At 44.1% G+C, this 25,499-nt stretch overlaps 1 protein-coding gene across 7 annotated transcripts in view; it reads left to right on the forward strand.

Moving 5' to 3' along the window:
• Nucleotides 1–25,499, forward strand: part of HTR2C (5-hydroxytryptamine receptor 2C) — a 594,342-nt gene that overhangs the window by 436,418 nt on the left and 132,425 nt on the right. The window contains exon 1 of one of the 7 annotated variants that reach the window (XM_045029302.1): nucleotides 21,775–21,903. The exons of the other annotated variants lie outside the window; for them this stretch is intronic. The gene's annotated coding sequence lies outside the window, so the exon portion shown is untranslated. Of the gene's footprint in view, nucleotides 1–21,774; nucleotides 21,904–25,499 lie in introns of those variants that run through there. 7 annotated transcript variants of the gene reach the window in all.

Below are 25,499 nucleotides of genomic sequence, written 5' to 3' on the forward strand. Positions count from 1 at the left end.
GGAGTTTGAGATGGGGAGGAAGGCTCATAACGCCCAGCAGAGTGCTAAAACCGTGTCAGTTCAGGCTGTTAGATGGGAGGTTTTGGAGAATCCTGGCCCAACACGTGCAGAAAGGAGCTCGGAGCTGGTAGAAAAGGTTGTGACCAAACCCAGAAATCTTTACTCTCAGGCTTCTGTGGAAGGACGGCAAGACTTAGCCCAGATATTTTTTTATCTTCCTTTTTGTTAAAATGGCCCAGTGCTGCCAAAGCACATAAAAATGATGGGCGACCGTCAACCTCGGAGTGAAATATCAGACACTCAGGGACGGATTTTCAGCTGGTGTCAATCAGAATACCTCTGTTGTCTCCAGTGGAGTTATGCTGGTTTCCAACAGATGAGAATTTGACCCCAAATCTTCAGATGGGTAGAAATGTACCAGCTCTCGTCTAAACCCAGAGCAGCAAAATAGAGCATAGGGAGCGGGGAGAAAACTGCAAGTCATTTACATCAGTTCAAAGTTACCATTATCTGCAACCAGTTGACCATTTGTTCTGCTTGTTCAGCTAACTGTACTGAGGGATCAATGGCCAAACAAATAAATATATGGATCTAGCTGGAAGCCACCAGTCCAGCATAGAGGGAAAACACCCCTGTCTGTCAAGGCTGGAAAATAGCGCCCACATCACCCTGAAACGGAAAGGGAAGGAGAACAACATGGTACCAAACCACAGTCATGAGCACAACACGAACACTTGGGCCTTGACTTAGTCCCTGATACAGCAGAATCGAAGGCCTTGGAGTCTGTCCTTGGGATTTTTATTTTAAGCTGGTGAAATTTAGGAAGGAACGCAACCCCTGAACACACACGCAAGGGAAAGGACCTGCTCTTAATATCAGGCTAACGTGGGTGGAGTTTGGGTGTTAAGCAGCGCAAGAGTTTTCCAGAAAGGATGGGTGGTCTAAGCAGATGCCATTTCGCGCTCACTTTTGATTGCCCTCAGCTGCTCCTTGTAGCTTCCAAAGGGCTAAGGATGTGCGTCGCGCAGTTCAGTTCCCTCTCAGCAGTCAGACACAGAGGAACTAAGATAGGCAGTCTGAATTCACAAGCCACGAACTTTGATTTCACTCTGTGATGAAATCCTGAAGGCTACTAGCCATCCTGTTGTTGTTGGGATCACAGTAATGCTTACAGGCCACACCTGAGATTAGCACTCCATTGTGTTAGGTGCTGAGCAAATGAAGGGGAGACCCTGCCCCAAGGAGGGGAAGTGATTTGTCCAAGGTCACATAGCAGGTCAGTGGCTGATCTGGGAACAAAACCCAGGGCTTCTGATTTCCAGTTCAGAGCCCTACCCATTGGAGCACGTTGCCTTCCAGCAGCACTGTGCCGGACCTGTGTACATTTCAGAGTTCCATAAAGACTAGAGCAGGAAATAGACAAAGGAAAATGACTGCTCTGTGAATGTCATTCCATCACTTCTGCTGATACGGAGTTTGTCTCATTGCTGAGAACTGTTCATGCTGAATAAGAAACGGTTCCTTTGTCAGCCTGACAATATATGAAAGGAGCTCCATGAATAATAATACATGAAGGTGCCTTGCAATAAATGAATCTTCTCTAAGTTCATAACTACAGGAAAATTAAAATAGAAAAGAGACTGCAGTAAGCTCCTTTGTGACATGCTGCATTGCATTACTACAATCCGTGTTACTTGCTGAAGCAGTACCACAGTGCTAAGTAATAATTATTGCAGTCTTGACACTCATGCAAAGCCAGCCCTTAAGGGGCACTTTCTGGACTTGTTTACGTTGGTATAAACTGAGAAGGGTTTCAGTGGTGTTTCCTTCAATTTACACTGGTCTAAAATCTTCCAAATTTATTATGAGTCTCATTATATTTGGTATTTTTCTTAAAGCATCAGTTCCTGGAGTTATGTGATTACATGAGAATATCAATTTCCCTTTTGAAAAAAGGGAGGTGCAGAGAAAAATGTACAAACAGTTCAGGGCTCAGAACCCAGAGGTCAAGTAAACAGAACCCAGAGTGTATTGTTTTAATATCTCATGATTTCTAAGGCAAGCTCATGATTTTGGGGACCTGACTCATGATATTGGAACACTTGGGGTTGGCATTCTGACTATGGCTATGCCTAAGAGAGTGGTCTGGGCCATGACGAAAGTGGAATGACAGGGTCGGGCCAGATGGCTACAGGAGTGTGTTAGAAGGCAGATATATTAGTCCCAGATTAAGTAGATCCCTTTTCCCTGGGTAAGGTTCCAGAACAAGAAGGAACTTGCTGGAACCAATTAAGGCAGACAGTCTAATTAGGACACCTGGCGCCAATTAAGAAGAAACTGCTAGAATCAATTAGGACAGGCTGGCTAATCAGGGCACCTGAGTTTAAAAAGGACCTCACTTCAGTTTGTGATGTGCATGCGTGTTGCTGGGAGCAAGAGGCACTAGGAGCTGAGAGTGAGAAGGTGTATTGCTGGAGGACTGAGGAGTACAAGCGTTATCAGACACCAGGAGAAAGGTCCTGTGGTGAAGATAAAGAAGGTGTTGGGAGGAGGCCACGAGGAAGTAGCCCAGGGAGTTGCAGCTGTCGCACAGCTGTTCCAGGAGGCACTCTAGACAGCTACAGTCCACAGGGCCCTGGGCTGGAACCCGGAGTAGAGGGCGGGCCCAGATTCCCCCCAAACCTCCCAGCTCCTCATCAGACACAGGAGGAACTGACAGGGACTGTGGGTTCTACCAGAGGGGAAGGTCTCTGGGCTGTATCCTGACCCACATGGTGAATCTCTGAGGCGAGCAAATCCACCAATAAGTGCAGGACCCACCAAGAGAGAGGAGGAACTTTGTCACAATACATACTGGCTAGGTAACAGTGTTTTTTTCCAGCATTCAGCATTCTATCCTGGGCCTGTTCTGACACCATGATGATGATGACAGTCTTTGCTCCTGTAGTGGCTTCATCAGAGAGCCTCACAACACATCTGTGAGATAGAGAACTATTAAATCTTCAGATAGGGAAACTGAGGCATGGAGCTATTAAAGTGACACCAACTTAACACATAAGAACATAACATAAGAATGGCCAGACTGGGTCAGACCAAAGGTCCATCTAGCCCAGTGTCCTGTCTGCTGAGGTATTGCAAACCCGGCCATAATAAACAAAAGATCTGTGATAATGTACTGCAGCATCACCAGGTGTGGGGGCCATGATATTCAGATGGGGCTAGTGATTTTGAGTGGCCAGTTTGAGACATCTTAAAGGGGCCTGGTTTCTGGAAGTGCTGAGTCGTAAACCTCTGAAAATCAGGCTCCTATAAGGGTATGTCCAACTGAGGGCCCAGACTCGCTAGTCGCTTTGGAAAACCTCGGCCCGTATTTTCATTTAAAGAGGGCACTACAAAAGTGTTTGTTTGGTTTTTTTGCCTAGTGGGTCATTGTATCTTCATTTGGGCATGTCGCAGGGTACGCCTGCCCTGTAGCGCCCCCTCCTGGCCAGTGTGGTTCAGGTGCAGCCCAGGTGTTCAAAAAAATTCCTCCTTCTGGGTCCAGTTTATTAAGTCCTCCACAAAGTCTTTCAAAAGAAAAGTCAGACTTACCAAGCCTTCACCCCAGTTTCAGCTGGGCCCAGCCCATTCCCTGGGGGTCTGCCCTCTCTTTAAGAATTTCTTTCTTTCATCCCAGTCCCAAATGGGGCCCAGCCCTGCCTCCCTGCACATCTGTCTCCCTGCTTTCCCAGCACCACTGCCTGGAGTTGGGCCTTCCCACCTGGTGTCTTCTCCCTGCTGACTCAGGGCCCTGCAAGAGCCTTCTGACCCCTGCAATGTCTGCAGGCATCTGCCAACAACCTACAACTGCCTCCCCTTTCATAAGGCCCAGGTGCTTTCCTTTAGTGTCAGTCTAAGGGCACTGTACCCTGCCCCCTCGGAGAGCCAGTTACCCTATGACAGGGTGCCCCAGTTGTTTTGGGGGTTCCGGTTCCTCGGCTTTCTGATTTTCCTTGCCTTTGTCCTGAGCAGATGCCCTTCTATTCCAGCGTGGTCCCAGTGCAGATTAGCAGATGATTTGCTTAAAGCGGAAGGATCTCGGCCATGCTGCCATCACTGGTGAGGTCTCTCAAGCTCCGGGGCTTGTCTACATGGGGAGTTCAGATGAATTGCCTAAAGGTGTGAAGTTAATGGGCATAAATTAAAGTGCATTAAACCCCCATGTGAGTGTCTCATTGAGAAGTAAAGTGGCCTTAGCTCACTGTAGCTTAATCCCCCCAATTGAATCCTTAATCAGTCTCTTGAGTATTTCCACACTATCTAGTCCTGCCATAAAAGCAGATTATCCTGAATTCCGGGCCTCTTGCTGCATGGCTTCAGAATTAAAGCTAGCAAAACTCCAGCTGGTTTTATGGCATTGCTGGCAAGGTCACTGGCTATGTGGAAGTAAACGAGTGAGTCAGACACGGCGGACTGCAGAAATGTCTGTTCTTGGATGTGTCTAAAGAAGGAAGCAGCAGGCACATTGTCATTTGGCAGCCCTCCTGTGCTTATGGGTTTGAGGAGGGGTCTCTGAAGTGTCTTTGTCTTTCTCACCTAGCTAATTGTTCTGAGGTTTTTGCATATGACCTACCCCTGCCTGTTGCACTGGGTGTGTTAGCAATGGGAAGGGGTTATTCAAAGGATTTGACCCATCGGTGTCCTCTGGTTGGACTATGTTTCTGTGTATTTAAAATGTTACTGTCACAGTATACTGTAAGTAATTCTGTGCAGCCACTATTGTGGGGTTTACACACCTCAGCTGAGTAAAGTATTGATTTGCAGTTTAAAGGCCTGGTTCCGGGGGTGTCCGAAGAATACATCTAACATAAATGATGCAAATAGTTTTGCAGAATGTCCAAGAAGTTACACGGGAAATGATGTGAATAGGAAGCAACACAGAGAGACTTACAATCTCGTCACACTGCTAATAGAAAGCCAAGCAGTTCTGTGCTGAAATAAATCAGTTGGTGGCGAGTGGCAGGCAGGTAGGGGAGCCAGACTACATGCGGGTCTTTTTCTAGGTCAGGCAGGTTTCTGCAGAATGTGGTGTAGCCGGTGTTATTTCCCTGGCAAGCCAGGTTAATTTTGTGTTGGTGTTTTCATTTGGGTTCAAGGTTGGCTGTTTTGCTTTGTGTTCTTCTGTATGGTGTGTGCAATTGCTGTGCCCATCTTTCCTTACACCAGCCCTGGGATTTGCAGATTTGGACTGTAGTTTGATCTCTGTCTCTTATTTCTTGGGTTTTGTCTAGTCCCATCTGAAACCAAGGCCAGTCTCTGTGGTGAGACACGACCTAGCAGCCCCCCGGAGATGTAAGGGAGTGTGGCACTTACACAGGATGGGGAATCCCTGCCTATGTCCCTCACTGTGCAGTGCCAAAGTTTTCTCTAGGGTAGATCCTTAGAGCTGGGAGAGGCAGCTGTGGTTTAGTGGCACTAGATGGCGGAGCAACTGCTGCTGTCTTCTCCAGTCACCTTTTGGAAATAATTCTTCTGCTTCTTCTGCACCTCTTGCTCCTATGGGCTCATCTCGTGCTCAGCCCTGGGTGGCACAGTACCCTCTGTGCAGTGTCCCTCTGGAGTCCAGACAGGGATTGCGCCTCTTCCTCCGGGGCTGCCTGCACTTTCTCCCCAGCCACGGCTGGCCGAGGTGTGAGGAGCCGAGTGCTGGAGGAGCACTGTGGTTCGTTTGGTGCTGCCACTAGATGCTCCAGCTTGCCTCCACTTTCACCGTTAGACAGGATTGCGGTGCAGGTGTGGTGGTGAAATAATTTCCCTACCCTCCAAACAAAGGATTCTGCATAACTCTAGTGGGTAAGCAGCTCATTAATAAACCGGAAATTATCTGTGCATAAATGTTTACAGTGCCCTGACCATGCCGTTGCGCTCCTTACGCTTTATGAAAATGTGCTTGAGTGTGAATATGATGTAACTGGAATATGCTTTGTGCAAAAGGTATCTTGTAAGGTATCATTACAAAGCGTATAATCTACTGAGTGTGTTCATCCTATTTGTATGAATGTATCATCTTGTATCTGAAATTAGGAATAGGGAATATAACTCTGAGGGCCTATTGTAATTATGCAAAGTGTGGGCCATTGATGGTGGTTTGGAATCTTGTTGGCTCCCATTGACCAGGACAATTGGTTGTAAATGGCTCTGTTTACTTGTAAGGCTTCCTGTGTTCCTCTAAGTCAAGCCAGGAAGAATGGAGGCTTGGGGTCTCACAGGACATGTGACCAGGTCACCTGGTACTGGAATCCATCTTAATCCTGGTGCTTTTCCATTGAGGAGCAGGGGTGGGGACCCAGAGAGACAAAAGATTCCCACCTTGTGCCAAAGCCATAAAAGGGGGTGGAACAGAACAAGGGGGGCTGCAGTCATGAGAAATCCCCTAGTTACCACCTGAGCTGGAACTAACAAGAACTGTACCGGGGAAAGGATTGGGCCCAGACTAAGGAGTCTAGTCTGTGAAAAAAGCTTATTGGAACATCTCTGAGGGTGAGATTTACCTGTAATCAGTTTCTTAATGTGCTTTTTGGTTTATTTTTCTTGGTAACTTCCTTTGTTCTGTCTGTTATTACTTGAAAACACTTAATTCCTACTTTTTATACTTAATAAAATCACTTTTGTTTATTAATTATCCCAGAGTAAGTGATTAATACCTGAGGGGGCAAACAGCTGTGAGTATCTCTCTATCAGTGTTATAGAGGGTGGACAATTTATGAGTTTACCCTGTATAAGCTTTATACACAAAACAATGGATTTATTTGGGGTTTGGATCCCATTGGGAGCTGGGTGTCTGGGTGCTGGAGATAGGTGACTTGCTGAGCAGTTTTTGATTAAAGTCGGCAGCTTTGGGTATGTGTTGCAACAGATTAACGTGTCTGGCTCAACAAGGCAGGGTTCTGGAGTCCCAAGCTGGCAGTGGAAAACGGGCTCAGAGATAGTTTCAGCACGTTAAGTGACAGTCCCAAGGGGTCTCTGTGACCAAACTGTCACACTGGTGACCTACATGCAGAAGCTTCAAATGGCATTCTGGAATTAGGTGGATTGGTACATAACATTCAGCAATATCACAATGCCTTCTCATTTGAGTTGATTAGTCTCTAGCTAACATAACCTTTATGTTGAAATGATCCCAATTCACATTGTCAGTTAAAATAAAAGCCAACTTAGCTTTCAGGTTTGAGCCTCTCAGTTGGCTACAGAAAATGTGTTTAGTAGAAGACCATGAGATGACACTTTGAGAGATAAAATCAAACTTTATTTGAAAGAAAAATGATTAGTTAAGGAAACAGACCTGCAGTTCCCACTTACACTATGCTACAGTTATATTTACACTCCAAGATGAAATGATGTTTCAATGGGAGGTCAGTCTACTGACAGAGGACTGACTTTTAACCCTGGAACCTAATAATACCAGTTTGCTACTAATTGGAGCTCTCCTGACATCTAGCAAGGCTACTCCTTTTATAACCACTATAATACTAATTAACATTAAACTGTCCCTTACCATAATTATTTCCACCACCTCCCTATTGGCTCTTGAGATTGCACATTATTTAAATTAACATCTATATCAGTGTCCTTCCTATATTATCAACATAGATAGCTTTAAAAAATCACAGTTCTCAAAACACTCATTAAAAACCTTGCTCAAAGGAGTTATACCCAAAACATAGCAGCAACATTACTATGGAACATGTCTTTGCTAACGCCTATTTTCCCAGCTTGCTGCCTCCAACTTATCTCTAACTTCTGCTCACACTAGCATGCTCAGCTTCCCATACACCTTTACGTTTAGGCTTAAGCCTAATTTCTACTTAACATATTTTATAGGCTACACTACTCAGCCTTAAATGCAAGTGCGGGAAAGCTGGATTAATACATTCATCCATCCTAATGCAGCAACACAACAAACATAACCACCAGTAGGGCACGTCATCTACAGGCATGCAGGAGTGAAATTAGGAAGGCCAAATCACACTTGGAGTTGCAGCTAGCCGGAGATGTTAGGAGTAACAAGAAGGGTTTCTTCAGGTATGTTAGCAACAAGAAGAAAGTCAAGGAAAGTGTGGGCCCCTTACTGAATGAGGGAGGGAACCTAGTGACAGAGGATGTGGAGAAAGCTAGTGTACTCAATGCTTTTTTTGCCTCTGTCTTCACAGACAAGGTCAGCTCCCAGACAGCTGCACTCTGCAGCACGGTATGGGGAGGAGGTGACCAGCTCTCTGTGGAGAAAGAAGTAGTTCGGGGCTATTTAGGAAAGCTGGACGAGCACAAGTCCATGGGGCCGGATGCACTGCATCCGAGGGTGCTAAAGGAGTTGGCCGATGAGATTGCAGAGCCATTGGCCATTATCTTTGAAAAATCATGGCGATCGGGGGAGGTCCTGGATGACTGGAAAAAGGCTAATGTAGTGCCCATCTTTAAAAAAGGGAAGAAGGAAGATCCAGGGAACTACAGGCCAGTCAATCTCACCTCAGTCCCTGGAAAAATCATGGAACAGGTCCTCAAGGAATCAATTCTGAACCACTTAAAAGAGGGGAAAGTGATCAGGAACAGTCAGCATGGATTCACCAAGGGCAAGTCATGCCTGACTAACCTAATTGCCTTCTATGAGGAGATAACTGGCTCTGTGGATGAGGGGAAAGCAGTGGATGTGCTATTTCTGGACTTTAGCAAAGCTTTTGATACACAGTATTCTTGCCGGCAAGTTAAAGAAGTATGGGCTGGATGAATGGACGGTAAGGTGGATAGAAAACTGGCTAGATGGTCGGGTTCAACGGGTAGTGATCAATGGTTCCATGTCTAGTTGGCAGCCGGTATCAAGTGGAGTGCCCCACGGGTCGGTGCTGGGGCTGGTTTTGCTCAATATCTTCATTAACGATCTGGAGGATGGTGTGGACTGCACCCTTAACAAGTTTGCAGATGACACTAAACTGGGAGGAGTGGTTGATACGCTGGAGGGTAGGGATAGGATACAGAGGGACCTAGACAAATTAGAGGATTGGGCCAAAAGAAATATGATGAGGTTCAACAAGGACAAGTGCAGAGTCCTGCACTTAGGACGGAAGAATCCCATGCACTGCTACAGACTAGGGATCGAATGGCTGGGCAGCAGTTCTGCAGAAATGGACCTAGGGGTTACGGTGGATGAAAAGCTGAATATGAGTCAACAATGTGCCCTTGTTGCCAAGAAGGCTAATGGCATTTTGGGTTGTATAAGTAGGGGCATTTCCAGCAGATCGAGGGACGTGATCATTCCCCTCTACTCAGCACTGGTGAGGCCTCATCTGGAGTACTGTGTCCAGTTTTGGGCCCCACACTACAAGAAGGATGTGGATAAATTGGAGAGAGTCCAGCGGAGGGCAACAAAAATGATTAGGGGTCTGGAGCACATGACTTATGAGGAGAGGCTGAGGGAACTGGGATTGTTTAGTCTGCAGAAGAGAAGAATGAGGGGGGATTTGATAGCTGCTTTCAACTACCTGAAAGGGGGTTCCAAAGAGGATGGATCTAGACTGTTCTCAGTAGTAGAAGATAACAGAACAAGGAGTAATGGTCTCAAGTTGCAGAGGAGGAGGTTTAGGTTGGACATTAGGAAAAACTTTTTCACTAGTAGGGTGGTGAAGAACTGGAATGGGTTACCTAGGGAGGTGGTGGAATCTCCTTTCTTAGAGGTTTTTAAGGTCAGGCTTGACAAAGCCCTGGCTGGGATGATTTAGTTGGGGATTGGTCCTGCTTTGAGCAGGGGGTTGGACTAGATGACCTCCTGAGGTCCCTTCCAACCCTGAGATTCTATGATTCTAGGTTAGAGCAGGCCATTGGGATCCAGGACTTAATGAGTTCTGGAGGTGCAATGTGCTATTGAAATGCAAAATATTGTCATCTCTCTTAGCAGGAACCAGGCACTCTCAAATATGGACCCCATTTTAATAGAGAGATTTCCTGGAGGACTACTGGATTTCATGGAGCTGCAAGCATGCAGCATTTCTGTGGCACCTACAGCAATTACAGTACTTACATAGAAAGGTAACATTGGGAAAGTACTTAGTGTGGACTTAGCTGTCTTCAAATGCAAATTAGCACCTGGGAATGAGAAGCAGAGGAGCCAGCACAGAGCGAGCAGTGGTCTGTCTGGAGACGCAGGGAGAGTTCCATGGACGAGCCGTGTTCCACAGGCCACACTTGGAGAACCGCTGTTAGAACATGTTGGGTTCTCCTCTGATCAGAATGTGAATTTCTTCTTCATGTAAATCCTGATATCTGGAAAAACTGGAATACTTTGGGATGTTTATTTAGGAACCTTCTCTACTTTCAGTTAATTAGCTGTTAGAAAATATGTTAATACCAACATAAACATGATTTAAAGATAAATATGCTTGTTTTGTTCTGAATTAAATCCTTCTTTTGACCCTCTCAGTCTTAAGAGCTAGAGATTCTAATGTACATAAATCTGGGCGGAGGAGAGGGAAAGCAAACCGCATTAGTTGTAATAGAAGGGTATCTGTGGAACACGGATGAGGTGCTGATCACACAGGACCAGATCCTCAACTGGTGTAAATCCTCACAAATGGAACTACAATGACTTGCACCAGTTGAGGATCTGGGCCTTGAACTAAATGTGTTCTTCCTTCCCAGGTCGCTAAAGGAGAAACTGTGAAATATGCCACTTTACAGAGAGTTTTACAGGCTGTGCTAGCTTTTTATTAATTTTATGTTCCATTAGTAGTCGCATCACATAAAAGATGATCACTTTCTCCCGGATAGGCTTGTAATATATGGCTGTACCTCAGTCATAAATACTCGTAGAAAGGAGAGCAAGAGACCAGTAAAGAAAGCAAATCACCGTTGCTGTGCCCTTTTGGGTAATATCAGTGTGAAAAAGAAAACAGATTATCACTGGGCTGGTCTCTTCTCCATACGAGGCCCAAGTAAATAAAACAGAAAAGAACAAATTAGACATGGGTGTAGTATGTGACTCTGCGATGAAATTCTAATGAGGAAGCCGGTGTGCACTTGATACTTTCAGATCAGAACAGTCAGTGCTGAGTAATGTAGCTAAGATTTGGTTGTGTGACAAAGGAGAGCTGCTGTATTTCAGCGTTTTACTATCCGAGGTGTCTACTGGAATTTGAATTGAATTTCTTCTGGTGTCTTGGCTTGGAACTTATCATTTTCTTTTTGTAGCTTGATCCTTAATTGTCAGATGGATTGAATTGTACCATGCAAGGTCTTGTGGCTGGAAGAGTTTGGTGAGATGCAGAAGGGATGCCTTTCTCAATGTATTTAATTGAGGAATGCTGATGCTATTGCTTTGTAATATTTTCTAGAAACTTTCCTGCCAGTAGTAATTATTCAGTTCTAGACTTGATGGATTATTTATTTTATTATGCTTTGAAAACAGTGTTATCTTTGATCTTCGTTACTTTCACCATCTTATCACCATGAACTTAGGTTGATGAGCTGGTTAAGGGCGTAGCACTGGCATGATAAGATTTGCTTTGCTTGGGAGACAAAAAACAAAACCAAACCAAAAACCAGTTAATGTTTATCAACATTTACAAAATTCCATGGCTATATTCAATTTCAAACAGCAGAGGGAGATTGTTTTATAATGCTATTTCCTGGGTAAATGACATTATAGAATTTCTTTGATTACACATCTTTTGGTTTTTGAAAATATACAATTTATTTTGGATGCTGGATCGTAATGAGCTTGCTGGCATCTCATCAGATTATTTCCAGCTGGCAACAAGCCCTGGGCCATGATTAAAGTTTGTTTTTCATTTTTGGTTGTTTCCAGTTGCTTTACTCTATGATTAGTCCAACGCTGAGATGAGAAGACACTTTGCTGTACCTTAGAACCTGACCATCTTTTGCTACGATCTTTCCAGCTCCCCCAGACTGGGTCAGCACTTGGATGAGGGAGCTGCGGGGAACAGCACCTACCTCCAGGCCACAGGAAGTCCTATGTTGACAATTTGGTGGATGCTGCTGCTCTCCGAGCTGGTTTTGAGCCAGTGGTCAGAGGCTGTGCTAGGGGACATGCTGTCTTTTGGGTAGTTTGTCTTTTGAAAATGAGGTTCACTGGACAGATATCTACTGCTGCCATTGCACAAGGATGGTAAGTTCCCAGCTGTGGAGCAGAGACCATCCTTTTTGTGCATAGATTTTCACTTTCTCACGTGAAAGGGGTTTAGGCAGCTGGTCCCTTTACTTCACCACTCCTCCATCCCTAGGCCTGCAGAGTGGACAGAGCCAACAAGGATCTATTAGGGCTGCATTGACATTTGAGTGAAAACCCCTCTGTGAGGCAGAAGTTTCCTTTATGTGGCAAGGAGAGGATTCATGGGAAGTCACAGGTTGGCTTCACTGGAGCCCAGCACTACAAGGAAGTCAAAGGGTGTGGGCTGCGAGTCCTAGAGCTGGGCCAGAGGAGCAGGGCCTCTGTGCCTTCAGCAGATCTCCTCAGTTTCTCTGGGGCAGGGGGATATAGCCCCAGCAATTGCAGTGCTCTCACTATCAAAACTGGCAGCCAGACATACAAGTGTCTCTGAGAACCAGCCGTTTTATACAGACAGACAGTGGCATTCACAAATGAAGCCATCTGAATGAAATGTATTGTTATGTTTGTTTGGTCCTTCCAGATTAAGCTCAAGGGTTTTCAAATAATCATGTATCAGAAAACGTATTTTAAAAAGCCTTCGCCCGATGAAATTAGCAACTAAAACATCATCCTTCCAATTCTTTCACAGCAAGGACATTACAAATAAAGCCCTGGTGGAGGCTAACGCAACAATGAATTCCATGAGATGGGATTCAGATGAGATCTTTGAGGATTAATCCCTTTAATTCAAACATTTACAGCAGCTGTAGCTCTTTCCATTGGGGATTTAAACCTTGCTGCTCCAGAACTGGCATGCAGACTGCAAACTCAGCGTGCGTTACAGAAGACAAAAATGGAGATTAATTATAAATCGTGCTGGGTACAAAACAATATTATTCTGAAACTTTAGGGAACTATTATATACTGTGTGAAGGTTGTAGAGGTTGGTGTGTGGTCTTACAAAGAAATGTATATGGGTGATTAGGCAGCTCAGACAGGCTGTACTTTTCTGGTATATGGTTAAGTTGCTAACTCACTCTTAGTTTCCTTCTTTTCAAAAGTTCTTCAGTGTGAACAATAAACAGTCATTCCTCATTGAAGGTTTTCATGAATCTGCACTTACTGATACTGATTACTATATAGAGACTAGGCAAAGCAACAAGGTTTTATCATACTGTGATCTGGAGATTGTACGAAACATTTACTACATAATAGTCGAAGTGTGTGACTCATGAGGACTACACATTGCAATAATGTTTCTGTTACTTCTTGGGTGCTACCTTTACATCCTCCCTAGGTCACAAGTGAACATGAGTTTGATTGTCTCATTCTAGATGTTGGTGGATATTCATTCACATAAGATCTCCACATAGTTTGCACAGCTGAGCATGGTTGTCTATGGAGACTCTCAAGGCTACAATATTAGGGCTTGATCCAAAGTCCATGGAAGTGAACGGGAGCCTTTCCACTGATTTCAGTGAGTCTGGCTCAGACCATTAGTAGGTCATCAGGGTGGTGTATTTTTAGAGTTTTTATAGAACGTTACATATCTCCTGTCTCCTGTCTCCATTGCTCCTGGATCGTGCAAATCCCACTCTTACAGTCTTTTCAGGCATTGCACTTACTTCTTGTCAGGTCTGTTTTCTGACTGCTTTTAAAGCCTCGTTCTTCCTTTTTGAAACACTTTGATGTTCTCATCTGTCTGACAAGCTGTAGTACGGGCGTAGTCTTCATTAATGCAATTCTCTAGGAGGTATCCACCAATGTTAAATAAGTCTTTAAAACTTTGAATAAAGTTCTAGTTTTCGTCATGAATAAAGTTTTACCTCTGCAGTTATTTTTACCTTGAAATAATATTCATATTAGCATCTAGGAATTGTTTTCTCCTGGGAAGTAGTAATACGATCGTAGGACAAAGTGCCTAACTAAAAGAGGATTTTATGCTACTTTGTGTGCGGGGAGGGGTGTTTGCAAGAATAAATGTCTTGCAATTTGAAAAAGGTCATTTAAACAAACTAAGCATTGGATACTTTGGAGACATATGATTATAAGTTGTTTTCTGATCTGGGTTTAGGATTTTTCTCTAACTTTTGTGTGTTAAATTTTTCATTGAGGTGGAGTCAAATTTAAAATTATGAAAAATATGAGATAGATTAAAAGACAGAACCGAAGGGCTTTTGAGCAAATTATGTCAGATAATGTGGAGCTCAGGAACCCTAAATTAAGGAACTTGGCTGCCACAGAGTATAACAACTGGGAACAGCAGATTTCAATTCTTGACTATAGTGATGCGACTAATTCATTGCAATTTCATGTCTGAGCTTGGCGTTTCAGAGGCATAATGTAATATGCCATGAGTGTATCAGTCCCTTGAGGCAATAACAAGGGACCATACATGGGAGGAACAGGTTAGAAAATGGAAATTTACACTGAATATCTGAAAACACGTCCCAAATGGCCTGCGGAATTGGGAAGTAGGAAGTGCCCCATTGCTTGGGGACATTTAGGACCATTATGGAAAACAAACTGGTATTCTGTAGGTTGCAATCCCAGCCAGGCAGGGGAATGGACTTTGAGCTAATAAAATCATAGCTGCTGGAGCTGGAGAGCTCTGCCTGGCTATGGGTACATCCCCTTAGCATGAACGGAAGTTGGTACATTCATCAAGGAGCATGTAGACTCTGAAGTCTTTCTAACTGATTTCAGAGGTACTTTTCTCGAGTCTCCCAATGTTTTGTACGTCCATAACCGCTTTCCTGGCAGTGATAATGCTGTGAGCCCGTAGCCAGTTTAAGGTGTTGGACATAAGCCTTATCAGAATGAGATTTCTTTCTGAAAAGACAAAATAGCAATTTGTGCAAAAAGAAACTATAGGAAATTATAATATTGCTAGAACACAGGAACTTACGATTGCATTTAATCCACTAACTGCACAGTGGATTTTTAAAACTCCTGAGTGCTCTCCCATCCTGTTGGAGTAGGCAAACAATCTACAATAATTTCATTAGACTAATGTGTTGATTCTTTTCCATTTTTGAGAGCAGAAAACTTCATGCCATTGGGTAAAATTCACTCCTGTGCACAGAGCCAGTGCCAGGGCTATGCGTGCCTGACATTCCACTCGGCTTTATGTAAGCTCTCTTCCCAGAGGTAAATTTTATCCATTAAGTGTATGCCCTACCGCTTCTAATGCAGGACTCATTCTCTAGCCAGATTCTGGCTCTTTGATCTCAAACTGCAGGAAAAGCCACTCCATTTAATAGGTGTAACCAGTGTACGAGTTGTGTGTCAGAATTTAATTTGAAGTCTAATCCTAATACTAAAAATCTCTCCAAATCCTTGATACTATACTGTGAAATAAATGTTTAAAATCCACCCTGAGAACAAATAACCTTAATTTTTAATGCACCTATTCTGTAATATTTGATGTCTGTTGGAGACATTTGCTAGGCCTTAGGTAATTCTTTTTTCCACCGATTACATTATAACATTAGAGATGTGGTTTGGAATTAGCATATGGCCATGCTGGAAATGGATTTATTAGCAATGAGGTATTGCCAAACATTGAAAAACCATGAGCCAGAACTCCCAACATCATGAGATTTGCTTAGAAATGATGGTAATAAATATTTTGGGTTCTTCTAATTTACTTTCTCTTTTTTTGAATATTTAGGATTCTTGTTTTCATGTTTCTCTGTGCAGCCATGAGGACTAGATGTTTTCTTTTTAAATTAAGATTGTGATTCTCACATAATCCCTGACTCCAGGAGCGGAGGCATTAAGAAAAACACCAAATATTGCAAGACTGATGATGAAGTTGCAAGAATTGGCAATGCTATTGCATTAGACCTAAAATTAAACCCTTACACAAATCTAACGGTTCTGTAATTCTTATGGTTATCATCAAGGCTCCATTTGAGCAACTCCTATCCAGCTGCTTTTCTCCTTGGCTAGGAGATCAGCTTTCTATCCCTTAGGTACTTCTACAGCCCCATTTTCATGGTGTCTGAGCACCTCACAGTCTTGTATCGAGTCATCCTGACGCACCCTGGCGCAGCAGGGATGTGCTATTATCCCCATTTTCCGGAATAGACTAAGACCAAGGTCACACAAGAAGTCTGTGGTGGAGCAGAGAATTGAAACTCAGTCTCCAAAGTCCCAGGCTAGTGCCCTAACCATGTTTCCTTACTTACTTCTGCCACATTTTGAAGACGCTCTACCTGATTCTCTACTGCCCTGTACCAATGGGTCAGGTGGAAAGGTCAGGACACCCCTGTGAGGCCCTGGGGAACGTTCACAGGAAAGTTTGTTTTAATCTCTCTTCAGCTGGATAATTCAGTCCCCATGTTTAACCTGCCTTGGGTACAGCTAAGTAAATAGATTTCCTCTGCCCTCCACCCCGGCCCTCCAGCTGTTTTTGTCTCGTAAGCAGGTTAGAAGTTTTATTTAACATACTCAGCTGGGACGGGAATTACTGCTGCAGGAGCATCTGTCCCTTCCCTGCACTGCTCCCTGAGCGCACCTTATCCAACACAGTGTACAGTGGCCATATCCCCATGTTTGAAGGAGATGCTGGTTTAGGGAGATGCTGGTTTAGGGGAAAGTCCCTTTGCTTTTCTTGGATTCAGGCTGGAAGTTCCTGGCATCATGAACATTTTTAGATGTGATGATTCAGTATCAAAAGCAGGGCTGTGGGTTGGTCAGAAATGTCTTCTGATAGCAGAGAGATGCTGCTTCCCCTGCATGCATATGGAGTCTCCCCAGCGCACTCACCATGGGACTCCCTGCAGGACACCTGGAGTGTCCGGGCTCCAGCATTTTACTTGCAAATCAGTTTGAAGACATTTTTTTAAAACCTCATCATCATAAATGAATAATTGTCATTTCACTGCCAAGAATAAAGCTCTACTCAGAGATAGACAAGTATATGGGAAATCATATGCAAAACTGAATCCAAGACTAGCCCCATGCCTTGGATATTATTTGTTACTTTGCATTTCTACAGCACTTTCTGTTAGATGATCCCAAAGCACTTTATGAACATCAGTGAATTACAGTTCCATGGACCCCTCTGAGCAGACCAGTACAAGACCAAAATACATGGTAGAGCCTTGGTGATGCCCAGGCTGTGACCTGCGGACTCCTCTGAAGTAGGGTAGATGTGTCTCCATTTGCAGGTGAAGAACTGAGGCACAGACTTGAAGTGGCTTTTCCAAGGTTCCACAGGATGGACTAACATGTGGCTGAGCTAGGATGGATCTCTTGAGTTCTAGTCCTGCTCTCTTCTGGCACTGCTGCTCCCTTCTCCCGCTTTCTGCACTCTCCTCTGGCCGGGGTGAGGTAGACATGGTGCTGATGCCCCTCTTCACCACATGCTCATTTTGATACTTGGAGAAAGGTTCTTGTAAATGAAGCTGTGAACATGTCTCCTTTTCTCCACGAGGAGGGAATATTTATACTGCAACTCTGGGACAACTCTAGACTAGGGATGTCTCCCAAGGAAGCCTCGGGCCAAACTCAGTAGTGATGCAAAAAGTGATGTAAGTCAGGAAATAGCTGCAAGTGATTCAGTGAGGGAACTTGCCCAGTTTGCCTAGCCGTGGGCAACCCAGTGGGTGCACCCAGCGCGCTGGGGGTTGTAGCAGGTAACACAAATAACAGGAGGGCTGAAGATAGCGTAGGAGGGCCAGTCCCAGGCTGCTGCACAGCCCCTGGTTTAAAAGAGCCCTCGTGAGTAAGGTGCAGATGCTCCTGCTGCTGCGGAGTTTGCGGCCGGTGTTCAGTACGGCAGGATTCTCTTTCTAAGGGAGCCCGCCCTCGCCCTTGCCTTTCGCATACGTTCCAGTCATTCTTCATGCACACGGTCACCACGCAGTTCCATCATTGACATCCGTTTTCTAACCCTCAGTCACCCCCGGGGCCCGATTCTCCCATTACGCCAGTTTTACACTGTGTAGCTGTGTGAGCTGCAGTGGAGTAACTGGTGTAAAACTGCTGGAGTGCAATGGAGGGTCAGACCTCATGAGTCACAGACACCGCCGTTGCTCCACTGTTGAATTTGCCTCTTTCTCCAATTGACACCTTGTCTTCCCTTGTCTGCCTTTTAGAGAAAGTCCAAAATAAAGACACATCTGCCAGGCATGGGATCTTTCAGGGCTTCCTTCCCTGGCCACCTTTCCTGGACAAAGTGTCAAGAAAGGTGGAATAAACTTAAAACTGATCAAATGTAACCGCCAGTTAAGTGTGCTTAGTTTGTTAAAGAGATGTCTAAATGTTCCAGTTGTTTTAACATGACTTCATTTGTAATACCTGACTACTAGCATGTGTATATTTCAAGTACATAATGAAAGTGAAGTTTCATTTAGCATGGAGATGGAATTGTTTCTGACTAAAGAAGCTGTTTTAGCTCACAGAATAATGAGATTCTTTCCCCCAGGATCATCTAACACAATGTGACAACACAAATACTATTCACTATTATCCAGCCTCCTCTGTCGTCTGTGCCTGCATTCGTACGCACATCACATGCTGGGCTGCATGGATAACTGAAGCTGCTTTTTCTCCATTCCTGATCTTTAAAAGCTCTGCTGCAGATGAGTCAACTAGAGGAGGAGTCTTTTCAATGTTACCCACATGCTGAACAGCACCACTGTAAATCGTTGTGTACAACAGATAAGCAAAATGAGTATCACCCTCACCTCTAATAGTTAAATGTCAGCACACGTGACCACAAGGAGAGACATTGTCTAGTGGTCAGAGCATTGGGCTGGCAGCCGGCAGCTCTTGAGCTGTAATCCCGGCTCTGACAGACTGGCTCTGTGACGAGGGGTAAGTCACGTAGCCCTGTCTGTGGAATGGCGCTCACCGTTCCGAACTGGCTCGCAGAAGGGCTGTGTGACCCACTCACTCAGTTGGTATTTAGAAAGCAAGGAGTAGTATTACTGAAGCATTTAAACTCCACCATATACTTGGTTCTACACTCAGTGCCCAAACCTCCAAGCACATGTGCATCTACATGTGGCACTGGTGGATGCTGTACAATTATTTCCAGTCATTTGTGGGATTTCTTGTGTGTTTTCTTGAAGCATCGAGTCCAGGATACTAGACAAGATAGGCCCTTGGTCTGATCCTATTTGGCAATCTGCATGCTTGTGTTATGGACCAGTTATTGAACACGCTATAGGGTATAATCCTCCTGTTTCCAAAATGAAGTTCCTTTAATATCAAGCAACCTTCCAAGTAATGCTTTGGAATGATTTAGGAATGAGCTTTCCCTAACCTCATCTCTGTTTGGTGCATGGGTAGATGAGACCTTTCAGGAAAAGGAGATGGTTTCTTGTTATTAAGAAAGAAATTCCCTTTTTCAGACAAGGCAGATTTAGCATAACAGAACCCTTCATTAACCTTCTCACTTAAGGAGGAAGTAGATGACTGCACTAAAAATTATTATGAGTAATGTATTGAGTAACTGACTGCTAATTACATGGAAGAGAAAGGAGACGTTTCCCCAAGACAGATAGAGATGGCGTTTGCATTGGCCCTGTTGGCCATGCAAAGAATTGCAATAAAGATGGAAATCACAGAAGGAGAAATCTGAAAGGTGCTGCAGAACTGTTGAGGATTTATTATGCCTGTGATTAACTATGGAGAATGTGCTAGCCTGTGCCATGTTGAAATTAAACACGGCATTAGATGAGAACCAGAGAGCGAAGAGTTATTTAGATGTGTTGGAGAGCACTTTGGCATATGTTTTTATTGGTTGAGAAATTGCTTAATGTTTGACTTTTTATTCTGCTCCTTTCTATTTTATTTCCTGAAAGTGTTTTAGGGCCAGACTTTCAATAGCTACCATTAAATCGGCACACCAAGAGTTCCCCACATAAATTGCCCACTTTTTAGTGTGGCAAACACCTATTTGTTCATGCCTCTGGACAGCTGAGACACTTGATGAATCGCTGTAATGATGTGATATTTGGGCATGCTAATTTAGAGGCAGATTGAGGTTTCAATTCAGATATCGTCCTATTTTATATTCGTCCAAGTCACTTTCACTATTCACTAGAAAAATTATTGTTCCAGGGTAAATTTTGCTATTTCTCTTTTCTAAACCAAAATGCAAAAAATCCATCACCCCTACAGACACCTGAGAATTAGTTTTGAATGCATCTAGTCATTTTTGCATGGAAATGAACATCAAATCTATTGTCATTTATGAATTAACTAGATTTTAATTTAATTCTATGGAGGTGAAAGTCTAGTTTATAAACCCCATATGAGACCACTCAAGGAGGAGATTCTGGAGTTGTCATAGATATTTCTCTGAGAACATCTGCTCAATGTGCAGTCAAAAAAGTTAATAGAATGTTAGGAACTATTAGGTAAGGCATTGATAATAAGAGAGAAAATATCATAATGCCACTATATAAATCCATGGTACGCCCACATTTTGAGTGCTGCGTGCAGTTCTGGTCACCTTATCTCAAAAAAAGATATATTAGAATTGGACAAAGTACAGAGAAGGGCACCAAAAATGATTAAAGGTATGGAACAGCTTCCATTTGAAGAGAGATTAAAGACTGGGGGCTGTTCAGCCTGGAAAAGCGATGACTAAGGGCCATGTGATAAAGTCTATAAATCATGACTGGTGTGGAGAAAGTGAATAAGGAAGTGTTATTTACCCCTTCACTTAACACAGGAACCAGGGGTCACACAATAAAGTCAATAGGCAGCAGTTTAAAAACAAACAAAAGGAAGTACTTCTTCACACAACGCACAGTCACCCCATGGAACTCCTTGCCAGGGGATGTTGTGAAGGCCAAAACTATAACTGGGTTCACAAAACAATTAGCTAAGTTCGTGGAGGACAGGTCCATCAATGGCCATTAGCCAAAATGGTCAGTGACAAAACCTCATGCTCCAGGTGTCCATAAACCTCCAACAACCAGAAGCTGGGACCAGATGACAGGGGAAGGATCACTCCATGATTGCCTGTTCTGTTCATTCCCTCTGGAGCACCTGGCATTGGCCACTGTTGGGAGACAGGATATTGGGTTAGTTGGACCCTTGGTTCTAGGACATCAGCGAGACTACTTGCAAGCTTCAGTTAAAACACATGCTTAAGTGCATTGCTGGATCAGGGCTAGAGTGCTTGGGAATGTATCATACTGACCCCGAGAGAGCTTTTGTCCTGTGAGGGTATTTTGTGTTTGACATCAGTGGTTGAAAGGAGCCTCTTTCTTTGTGATTAAATTACCACTGTTGCCATGGAACACATAATCTGACTGTGTACTTAATGGAGAGACAAGGTGGGGGAGGGAATATCTTTTATTGGACTAACTTCTGTTGGTGACAGAGACAAGCTTTCAGCCACACACAGCTCTTCCTCAGGTCTGTTTACCTAATGCCAGGCCTGAGCAGTGGGATGTTACTTTCCAGCATCTGAAGCAGGGATCTTCTGTACCTGCCCCTACCCATACTGTTCATCATGAAGTCCCCAGTCGTCTCCTGCAGCAGTTAAAACTATGGGTTGGCACCAAACCAGCTCAGGGAGAGAGAATTTAATCAGGGGGGAAATTATTAAAAGTACTAAAGAGTTCGTATTCTCTCTCTCTCTCTCTCTCTCCATTTCATTTCAATATTTAGCTCAGCTATTTGGTAATCGTGAGTCCCCTCCCCCAGTCAGACCCATGGGCTGAGCCAAAGGGAGGAAAACACCATAAGGATTCTTCTCCCATGTCTGCCTGTCAGTTTCTTCCACGTTCAAATCACGGGTAAGTGCGGTGCTTCACCCCGGGCTCGCTCTCCAGCCTGCAGCGGGCACATGCAATTGGAATGAAGGAAGGGAAACAGAAAAGGCCAAAGCTGCCTTCTGTTTATACCAGAGAAGCCAAACTGAACCAAGACAGAAGTGCTGATTTCCACACAGTGTGGTGTGGTTTGTGGGCACAGTTTGCCTGCTGCTGGGAAAAGACCCGTGGTTCTCACTCCCTCCGAGTCTGAGCACTGAGTTCTCATTTGAAAAAGTTCGTTTTTCCAAGGAGACTCTCTCTCAAGCTTGGCGTAGCTTGGCCTATATAGCTTTAAACACACCCTTTTACGAGGGAGAAAATGAGGCCACTCTATCGCATTCATTTGGAAAATTTAGTTTTTCCGCTCCAAAATCTTGAACTTTGCCATTGTAACGACAAACCTGGTGACGGGGGGAGTAGGCAGAATGAGGTGAATGCTGCTTTCCCCCACATCATGTGGGGGTCATCCCAGGCACCCATAGCTGATTTCCACCCCACCTTCGGCCTTGGGGCAGGTGGAGGAGGCATGAGTGGAGGGCTCGGTGGACTGGCTGGCCTCAGCTGGTAGATGGTCCCGATGGGACTGTTGCCACTGGCATACATCAGGGCAGCCCAGAGACTATGCCGCGGGTGGGGTGGAGCCAAGAAGAGAATTGTGGAGCTGTAACTTGTATCCGGCTGGCTGCCTGTCTCTGCAGTGTTGGATGTGGAGCAGAGGTTAGACATTAAAACAAACAAAACCCACTGGTGGGGAACTCTTACTTTGTAGGGAGGCACCCTGACGCCAAGGAGGAGGCACTATAGAAAATCCTCTTTCATTGTTAGTGGAGCAAGAAAGTAAGGAACTTGCTACCACATCACAGGGTAGTAGCCCTTGTTCTTCCTGGGTTATTCCTTCCCAAGATCTATAACTGTTACATGTTTCTCCATTGCTATGCAACAATTAATTACATTAGTTCACTAAACCTATCATTAAACAACTGCAATCTATGATAATAGCTGCTTCTCTAATTAAATACCCATAATGTTCCTATCCTCACTCCTGCGCTTGGGCCTTTAATTTGTCAATATTCAGTCCTCTTTTCATCCTTGCATTTCCCTCTGTTTTGCTAATGTAATCCCCAGGCATGGGAATTGCCTCTGATGCAGGGACAAGTCAGACTGTCTGTTGTGTGGGGAAATTGGAAATGTGGTGTATGTGTGTGGGGCTGGCTCTTTCTGCTCAAGGAGTGAGGAAAGCACATGCTCCTCATCACCAGCCACTGTAACACATCCACACTGCTACACATAAGGAGCAGTTTGTGTGGAAAACTATTAAAACTGCACAGCTCTCACTTTGAATGCTCAGGGCTTCCTGGTCCTGCTTGCAGGCGCTGGGGCTCCGTAGGGAAGAATGTGAGGAGCAGCAGTCAGTTTGCAGCCAGTCAGCCTAGAGTAAGGGGAGGTGAGCTGTGCGTCTCTGTTCCAGGGAGCAACCTGCTTTGTCTCTCTTTCCTTTATTATTCTGAATTCGAAGAGATCAAGTAGTGTTACACCGCGACCTTCTAGCAGGAGTATTCTGTGTTTTATTTCTCTAACTTCTCAGTTTCTATGCTCTGAGACAGAACAGTTTGTATCCTTCTTGATGTCCACATTTCTGCCACATCTTGTGTTGATGCTACACAGGAATGGTCACTTCATTGTTGCTGTTACCCCTTCATTCTGGCCTGTGCAGTTGCAGATAAGCTTCATTTCATGTTTCAGTAAAAGCCAACCTTTTTGATGCAGAAATGTGTGGATCAGGCTAGTCTTGCTCTGTAGCAGTGGACCCCATTTTAGGGGTCAAATCTGGCACCTTTGAAGCCAGTGGGAGGTTTCGTATTGATCTGGATAGTGCTGGTACAGTCCTACCGTGAATTTGGTTGTAATGAAATGTCACTTACATTGCAGGGGAGTGGCTGGCTTCACTCCATTGCAAGGGAATTTTGCTCCTTTTCTATTGGGGAAATTTCAGCACATGATAAACCAGTTGCACTGTACAAATCCCCAGGGGAAGGATCCCCAACCAGAGAGGTGTAAGTGCTGTATTCCAAGGAGACTCTCTCTGAAACGTGGCATTGCTTGGCCTATGTAGCTTTAAACACACAGTTTTATGAGGAAGAAAATGAGGCCACTCTATCACCAGCGCATTCTGATAGCAATGCTGTAGGCCAGGATCATCTGCACTGAATTCAGCTAACAGATTTATGGAGCTGAATTCGAGTATGCCATGTATACATGCTGAAACAGATATATTATTCCTTTTGATCTGTTGTCTTTACACAGCACGAATGGAGTCGACTGGTCTGATTTAAAGTTCGTGCCCTCATGAAAGAGGCAAACAGTTCTCTTTAAACACTCTGCCAACCTAGATTTTCTAGAGAATAATGTGGAGTTGTCACAGGCAGTATTTCGTTTTAGAGCAATTTGATGGTTCGCAAGTCTCTTCAGTAACATCTGGAAGAAATCCAAACAGCACTGACTCATAGGTTCAGGGTTTTGTCTGTGGAGAAGAAGTGCAGAAAAATTATATGTAAAGTGATAATAAAGATAAAAGAACCTGAAAAGGCTCTTTTCTGTCAGACTCTAAAACAGAGTCAAGAAGTGATGATTTTTCAAAGTTTAACATGAGTCTGAGCATTAGAATAGGCGGCTCCCTCAGGATTTGAAATCAAATACAGTGTTGAACCCTGCCTGTGACAGCAGCTTACAAAAATGCATATTAATCAATTGTACATAATTTGAGATGCACCAACACTAGCCTGCTAGTACAGTCGCTTTGAACATTTACACTTTTTTATGAGAACATCAGCTTAATTCTTCATTAAGATCACTAAGCAGATGCAGATTTTATTTAATTTAAATATTTATAGAATTTGCTTAATCTTTCAAAATGGATTAGACTTTGAATGAGGAAGCTAATATCACCTGGGTGATAATTTGTCTGCTGAATCCACTTAAGAAACCAATCAGGAATTAGTTAAAAAGTTACTGGAGTTGAGAAATATTGTCTAAAGTTGTGCATACTACTGGGACTCCAAAAGCAAACCTCCTTCGACGGAGGGAATATATTTCTCAAACACTCTCCTGCAACAGGTTATTTTTACAAATACTACATTTCATCTCTGCTTTTCGGGCATTGCTATTCTACTCCCGATACTGTATACAGCAGACCCGGGACATATGGCACCAAAGAGAGGGAAAAGATACTGAGCGTACGCCCCAGTTCTGCAAACACGTGCATGCTTCCGTTGACGCGTGTGACTAGTCTCACTGACGTCAATGGGACCGTTCTTAAAAGTTAAGAATGTATGTAGGTGTTTGCAGAAGAGGAGAGGAGCCTAAGCCCAAACCATATTGAGAATACTGTGAGCTGCAATGGAGATGTTGCCTCCAAGATGCATCACAATCTGCACTTGGCCCAATATTGCGCTAGGATTCTATCAGCTACAGACAGCACTTTCCACTGGCGTCAAGGACAATTTTGCTAAAACCTGACAGCTCAATATGACCCTTTATATATACGAATCAGTCTGTACCTTTATTTTAAAGGGACAGCA

Source organism: Mauremys mutica, chromosome 9 (genome assembly GCF_020497125.1).
Source record: "Mauremys mutica isolate MM-2020 ecotype Southern chromosome 9, ASM2049712v1, whole genome shotgun sequence".
Taxonomy (NCBI): domain Eukaryota; kingdom Metazoa; phylum Chordata; order Testudines; family Geoemydidae; genus Mauremys; species Mauremys mutica.